Raw genomic sequence first — 7615 nt, forward strand, 5'->3', positions numbered from 1 at the left:
GTTATAGACAGAAGGAGAATATTACTAAAAGGAGGAATCATTAGGAAAAGGATGTATTATATGGAAAGCTTTTTATTTTTTGTAATAAAATGATGATTGCTGAGTCTCAAAAGGAAGTGTTGCTTTTTTCATAAATGCATTAGAGCATTTAAGATCTTCTTGTTCTTTTTCTTCTGTTAAAATACTGATGTATTATGGATACCTGTCCTTGAAACCTCCTGGCAACCATGAAAACTCATGCCAACTCATGATAACTATCTGCTTGAATAGTTCTGCATTTTTTACAAGTAGCCTTTCAGTGTGGACTTGGAAACAGCTTTTGTTCATTCCAATAGAAATAGGCAGCTTGATTTCCGGTACTCTGTTTTAATTTGGGTTTTACCAGCCTGTGATTTTATTGAAAGTGAAATCCATATTCTTGTTTAGTTTTAGTATTTCTGACTCTGAAACAGGAAAAATCACAGCATCAACATCAACAGAATTCAAAATGAAGTTCTGGCATCTTTCTTAAAAGGCATGTGGATAAGACTTCATCTTGGTAAATGTTCACAAATTACTCACAATTATATAGTTGAAATATACATCAACAGGATTAGGAAACCTTCTTGAATTCAGTGAAATAATTAGGAATATGGGAGACAAAAAACTTCTTTCCCATAGACTTGCCAACAGGAGGCTATGTTTGCATCAAGGTTAGTAAAGAAGAGCTGTGGGAAGGGAATCAAGTTGATGACCAAAAAGATGGAGTTCCATAGAATTCACAAACTTTATAGACCATGATAATGACAATTTGCCTTGTGAAGGTTAAAATGTGTTTGTGACTTTAACTAAGTATCCTATCCTACAATACTGTGAAATATGTGAAATTTATGTCATCACCTAATCTCAATTTAAAAAAGGAAGAAAAGTGAGAGAAGGGATGGGTTAGGAGCAGTGGGTGACAATGTTGTCAGACACTTTGTATTCATATACTGTTTTGTAGAATGGGAACTTCTTTGTACAACCACTTAAAGATAATAATTTTTTTAAAGATGGAGTTCATATACCTGAGCTCTCTATTTCCATGTAGACCTTCTGAAACTAGTGATCAGGACTAGGACTTCCAGTGAGATGTGTAGGAGACTTCTCTATCAGACCATGGGAGATAGATAAAAAAGAGAAAGCTGTTTTTCTATGGTTTCAGTCTTAGTCCTGTTAAAGGTTGACCAAAATTTGAGTTCCCTCAAAGCTACAAGCTGTCCAGATCACAATGGAGGGGAACCCCAAAAGATCACAAGGAACATTGCAAATGTATGTGCTGAATTCAACAATGCTGGGAACTATCCTCTGGTGAGGGAAAGGAAAGCGAGATTTGGAAGAATAAGGTAGTTGCGCTTCCTAATTCACCTGAGATAACTGCTTTCACACTGAAAGAGGGGAGCTGTTCTCTGACAAAAACACTCTCCAGGGGAATTTTATGTTCTCTAATCCATATGGGCCTGCCCATATTACCAATTAAATAACACAAGAAAAAAATCTATCAACAGCTGCAGCCTGCACTTGAACCTCAGCCTGTGTGGCAGCAATTCAAAGACCATACTCTGTACTGTAGAGAGGAGCCAGTGTTAAATATTCTGTGAGAGAACTTTGAATCCTATGACTTGACAATGGTTGTCACTCTGATACTAATTCTTCAGAGTGGAATTTCAGGACCCAATCAAAAGACAATGCCTGCAATAATGTTCATGTTGATTCTGTTAATGTAACATCTTCCATGCATATTTACAAAATTCTGAACTACTGCCCAAATGGGGACACCCCTGGCTCAATGGATGAGAGTAAAGGCAGCTGGCAGATTGATGACCCACCTAGAGAAAGACAAGACAGGAGAGGCCACAGGTAGTCTCAGAATAAAGAAAAACCTTAAAATAAATGCACAAGGTACTTGCTTAAGTTGTATTGTTGTTGTCAGGGTCATCTTTAAAATAATAATCTCACCAGTATAATAACAATAACAAATAAGCAATTAGAAACCAATGATGTCTTAAAAACATTCATTTCCTCTTCATAATGACATCATAAGAAGGGCTAAAATAATTTCCAAATTAGAAAACCGAGAGACCAAGAAATTCAAAGTTAGGCAGCTAGAATGTGTCAGAGCTAGGATACTGAGGATATATTCTATTGACAACAGCAGGCAGGTACCTGTGGTAGGTAGCATGGCCTCTCAAAGATGTATGTATGTAGAAACTGGATACTTCATGTTATAATGAAAAGGGAGAATTGGGGTTGCAGATGGATTACAGGCTACTAATCAACTGACCTTATCCTAGATTCTCTGCTCAGGTTAAATACAACCACCAAAGTACAAAAAGGAAGTAGAATGAGGCTCTCAGTTGCTTGAGCAAGCAATTCTTTGCTAGAACAGCAATTGCTGGCATTCCAAGATGGGAAGGCAGGAATCTGTTTTAGAAAACAGATTCATCTCTGGCCCCCAAGAGACAATGTAGCCTGCTGATCTTGACTTTAGCTTAGTGGGCCCTTTTAGTATTTCTGATTCTGGAAGTGGAAGGTAGAAATTTGTGTGTTTTTAAGTCGCTAATTTTTGCAGAAGCAATTAGAAGCTAATACTAGAAACTAACATGATACTTATGAATTAATTTGGATTATGTAGGATTTTCTATGTGAAAGCAAGACAATATTTTTATGGCATCAATGCATTACCTGAGCTGGCTATATCAGTGAATGGAAATTAACTTCCTGAATGTTCTCATCTCTTGATGTCTAAATTAATGGCTCAGCCAAGCACTGGTGGCTCACACCTATAATCCCAGCTAGTCTGTAATCCTAGCTACTCAGGAAGCAGAGATCTGAGTATCACAGTTCAAAGTCAGCCTGGGCAAGAAAGTCCATGAGACTTTTATCTCCAATGAACTACTCAGAAAAAGTAAGAACTGGGGCTGTGGTTCAAGTGGTAGAAACACTAGCCTTATGCAAAAAGAAGCTCAACGACAGAGCCTAGGCCCAGGACAGGCATGCACACATAAAACAATGAGTCTACTTCTTTTGAACAGAGGTAGAAATGGCTTGGAAGAACTACTAGAGCCTTTTGCTAAGAGAGACCAAGAAACAATGAATCATCTGCAATCTAGGTCCTGACCCCCATAATGCCATTCTATTATCTTCTCCAAGGAAATGTAGAAAAGAAGTTGAAATGAGGGACTTGATGCCAAATAGAAATGGATGTTGTGATCATTTTACCATCACACGTACTCAAAAAATCAATAATAAAATAATAAAATTGGCATGGTACAGAGAAGAGATTAACAGGGCCCTGAGTAAACATGACAGGCAAATTCACAAAGCATTCCATAAAACACAACAAAACCAAGCAGAGGATGCACTGACTGCTAAATAGACTTGAAAAGTCAATCATCTGAATCTGTTTTTCTCTGGTTGTAAAATGGAGGGAGTCATATTCACCTAATAGACTCCACTTTCATTCTCCTTCCTGTATGTCCCCTTTCTTTCCTCTCTGTTTCTTTCAGAGTTACAGCCAAGAAATTGCCATGCTTTTTCCTAATCAAATAGGGAGAATTCTGTTTGTCCTGTATAAAACTAATGCAGAAAAAGTTCCCTTATTACCATGATAGGTGTGCGGAATTCACAAAAACTGAAAGGTTAAATTTTATCATTTCATGTGTTGTCTTTGTTTTCTCCTCTCTGCTTTACAAGACAAACCCTGTTCCTTGGCCTTTCACAACTTACTTATCATTTCTACAGGTGTAAGTTGATCAATTCAAGAAGCCCAGTTCCCCAAAAGATCATATCCTTTAGTGACAAAGATTTTTGCCTCAGATCAGAATTCAATACAGAAAGGGGAATGTTTAAAATACTAGGCACTGTTCTATGTATCTCACACAAGCTTACCCATTTTATTTTGTTGTATCTGTAGACAAGGAAACTAGGCACAGATTGATCCAGCAAATATCCCAAAATCACACAGCTAATAAGTAGTAGTAGGAGATTTGAACCCAGGCAAATCTAGTTTTATAGTAGGTGCTCTATTTTTTGTTGTTGTTGTTGGTTGTGGGGCCTGAACTCGGCCTGGGTGCTATTCCTCAGCTCTTTAGCTCAAGGCTAGTGCTCTACCACTTGAGCCATAGTACCACTTCCAGCTTATTTCTGCTTATGTGGTGCTGAGGAGTCAAACCTAGGGCCTCATGCATGCAAGGCAAGCACTCTACCACTGAGTCACCTTCCCAGCCCACTCTTACTATTTTTGATGACATATATTACCTCTTGTCCAAGGATGATAGGTAAAAAAATATAGATGAGAGCTGAGCGCTAGTGGCTCAAACCTGTAACCATCAGGAGGCTAGAAACCAGAGAATCAAGGTTCAAAGCCAGCCAAAACAAAAAAGTTCTGTGATATTCCATCTCTATAATCTAGAAAAAGCCGGGCTGGGGAAATGGCTCAAGAGGTAGACCACCAGACAAGGAAGCAAGCCGAAGGAGTGTGAGACGCTGAGCTCCAACACAAGTACCACCACCACCACTACCCAAAACAAGAGAGAGAAAATACAGATTAGAAGAAAATAAATCATGAAGACACTTGAAAGCCAGGCGCTGGTGGCTCACACCTGTAACCCTAAGTACTCAGGAGGCTGAGATCTGAGGATCGCAGTTCTAAGACAGCCCAGGCAGGAAAGTCCGTGTGACGCTTATCTCAAACAAACTAGTCAGAAAAAGTCGGAAGTGGCACTCTGTCTCTAGCTTTGAGCAAAAGAAACTCAGGGACAGGGTCTCAGCCCAGAAATCAAGCCTCAGGACAACCAAAAAAGAAACACTTGAAATAGGTATTATTTCATTGAAATCAAATGGCATTTTCAAACATTCATAATGAAGCATTAATGTTTTATCTTGGGGCAGGGAACTCAGCCTGATTAACCAGAAGCCCAACCGAGAGTCCTGAAAAGGACATTGCTGTTACTTCTCACTATTGACATTCCGTACCCAAAACCAATCTTAAGGGTTTTCAAGGGTGGCCAGACTATCAAGGCTGATTTCTTGGAAAGAAGAACAATTTTCATTTCAAGGAGATGAAGTGGACATTTTCTTGGCCGAATGTTTGATAATGTTTTACTGGAAATACCTCTATTTCTTCTTCTTAAACCAGACCTGTAATTTTTGTTGTTTTTGTTTTAGTTGCTTAAATCACCCCTCCTTTTACTCCTCCCCCCAAAAAAACCCCAAAAGACCATTGGTAGCATTTACTCCTTCCCCATTCATTCAGTGGTAATAATGGAGAGGCTATGGCCCTCTGAGTTCTCACTTACCATTCATTTAGGATTCCCATCAAGTCCCGTGCCTGATCTCTGCCACTCAGCCACATGTGTTTCTTTCTCTTACACACAGGCTCCTTTTGGCCACCAGTAAACACACTGACCTTTGAAATATGGAAAGAAAAGCGCTTTGAAATAAAACTGGCACAAGCAGAGGTCAGACAGCCGTCATCTGGAGGCTGAAACAAAGAGGAGCATAGTTTTCAAGCTGTCTTCGTAATTATCCCAAGCAGTTACCACTCAGGCTCCAGTCTGAGCATTGCTCCCCAAACAAACAGCGGAGGTCTGAGAAAGCACATAGGGTACTTTGTTGATGTAGCCTACTGAGGGTGCAAAGCCCCTAGCTAAGAATCACATGTGGCTGTTGAGTGTTTTCCAGAGCTCCAGGCTTTTTCCTTTCTTCCTTCCCCTATTAAACCCCTCTGCTCTTCTTGGCAAAAGCCTTCAGGTGAGGTAAGTGCCAATTAACAACAAAGAATGTGATGTATTTTGAGTTTATGGCTGAGAGCGGAGTTCTCATGAAATGCATTCTTTTTCCTCCAGAAGCCTCGATTGGATTGAGAGCAAGAATTCTAAGTGTGGCTGAAATTTGGTTCACTTTTGCTACTGCTTAAGAAATGATTTCCCTTTTTAAGGTTTTTTGTTGTTGTTGTTGTTTTGGGGTTTTATTTTTGTTTTGGGGTTCCCCCCCTCCAAATCAAAAGCAAGGTAGGCCAACCCAGGAAAGAACAAAAGCAATTTTGGAAATTTCAGTTGCCAAGCGAACTGGAGCAGTAGGCTCAGCAAATTGGTCTTTTGAGGGGGGTGAGGCGGGAAGAAATCTTAAATTTCTTTTAGGTTCTTGGAAAATAAATATGGTCAGATTTCAGAATGCGTAGGTGAGATAAGAATATCCAATCTAACAATCTCTAAAGCTTTTTCTAGCTCTACAATTTAGCTTGCATTTTTCTGTTTTAGAAATGGTTTTGTCCTGTCATGATCATTTGAATGTTATCACATCAATTTATGAAAAATAGCTTTGTGCATTATTTTTAGACTATAAGGATCTGGACTTTGACCAATCAAATGATGTGATTTTATATCCCAGTGCCCTTAATTACCTAAAGGTTTGGCCATCGGAACATAAATAAATGAAAATATATTACCAACAATTCCTCTAATTACTAATTGTACTCTATTGTTTAATACTTTCAGAGCCTGCTGAATTTAGCAAAGGGAATGACAGATGCATATTTAAATGCATGCAAATGCTACATCCAGGCCACACTTTAATATCTTGTTTTGCATTCATAATTTTAGTCTTGTGATTTGTATTTTCATTTACTTGGGAACAAAGACTTTCTTCTTTCCCTACATGGGAAACAAGGCAAGACTTGTTTCTGGCAGCATTTGAATAGTATTCCTGAAGAAGCCGAGAACCGAATGGTTCAGGATCTGCTCTCACCACCTGCTTTACTGGCCCCTAACAGGGGCTGTGTTCACAACTCATTGAAAAGGAGAAAATATGCAATCAATCAATTGCTTTGTCATGTAATGGCAAGCAATAATATTTTTTGTATTAAAATGGAATAGAATGATGTTTGGGGAAAAAATACCATGTTTAAAGGCAGTCTTTTCAACTAGAGGATGCAGACACTGCTAGGCCTTGGCAGGGCCCATTTCTTTTCATCTGGGGCTGCAAAAGGCCACATATTCTAGTCTCACCTGAAATTAACTAAAGTGGTGGTAGTGGTAGTGATGGTATGGTGGTGGTGGTGGTGGTGGTGCTGTGTGTGTGTGTGTATGGTGTCAGCGGTGGTGGTGGTAGTGGTGTATATGTGGTGTTGGTGGTAGGTGTGTGTATGTGTGTGTGTATGTGTGTGTGGTGGCAGTAGTAGGTATGTGTGTGTGGTGATAGTGGTGTGTGTGAGTGGTGGTGGTGTGTATGTGTATGGTGTGTGTGGTATGTGTCTGGTGGCGGTGGTAGTGGTATGAGTGTTTATATGTGGTGGTGGTGGTGGTAGTGGTGTGTGTGTGTGTGTGTGTGTGTGTGTGTGTGTGGTGGTAGTGAAATGTGTGTATGTGTACAGTGGTGATGGTAGTGGTGTGTTTGTGTGGTGATGGTGGTGGTAGTAATAGAGCTTGAACATGGTATCTGAGTGCTGTCCTTTAGCTTGTTGTGCTCAAGCTTGCTAGGAATAGTGTCGGTGAACAAGGCATGCTGTTTTCAGATGACGTATACCACGTTCTCCCTCTGCCTCCAATCCTGCTGCAGAGAGGCAGGGCCCACAATGGCAGAAGCTGCAATGGAA

General features: G+C 39.8%; 1 long non-coding RNA gene across 1 annotated transcript in view; it reads right to left on the reverse strand.

Annotated features, from left to right (window-relative positions):
* Window positions 1-1046: 1046 nt before the first annotated feature.
* Window positions 1047-7615, reverse strand: part of LOC105988973 — a 35409-nt gene continuing 28840 nt past the window's right edge. Inside the window, exons 2-4 of the long non-coding RNA XR_001175225.1 lie at window positions 5319-5428; window positions 1766-1847; window positions 1047-1127 (exon numbers count right to left, since the gene is read on the reverse strand). This is a non-coding gene — a long non-coding RNA (uncharacterized LOC105988973). The remainder of the gene's footprint in view (window positions 1128-1765; window positions 1848-5318; window positions 5429-7615) is intronic.

Source organism: Dipodomys ordii, unplaced genomic scaffold, assembly GCF_000151885.1.
Source record: "Dipodomys ordii isolate 6190 unplaced genomic scaffold, Dord_2.0 Scaffold3, whole genome shotgun sequence".
Classification (NCBI taxonomy): Eukaryota; Metazoa; Chordata; class Mammalia; order Rodentia; family Heteromyidae; genus Dipodomys; species Dipodomys ordii.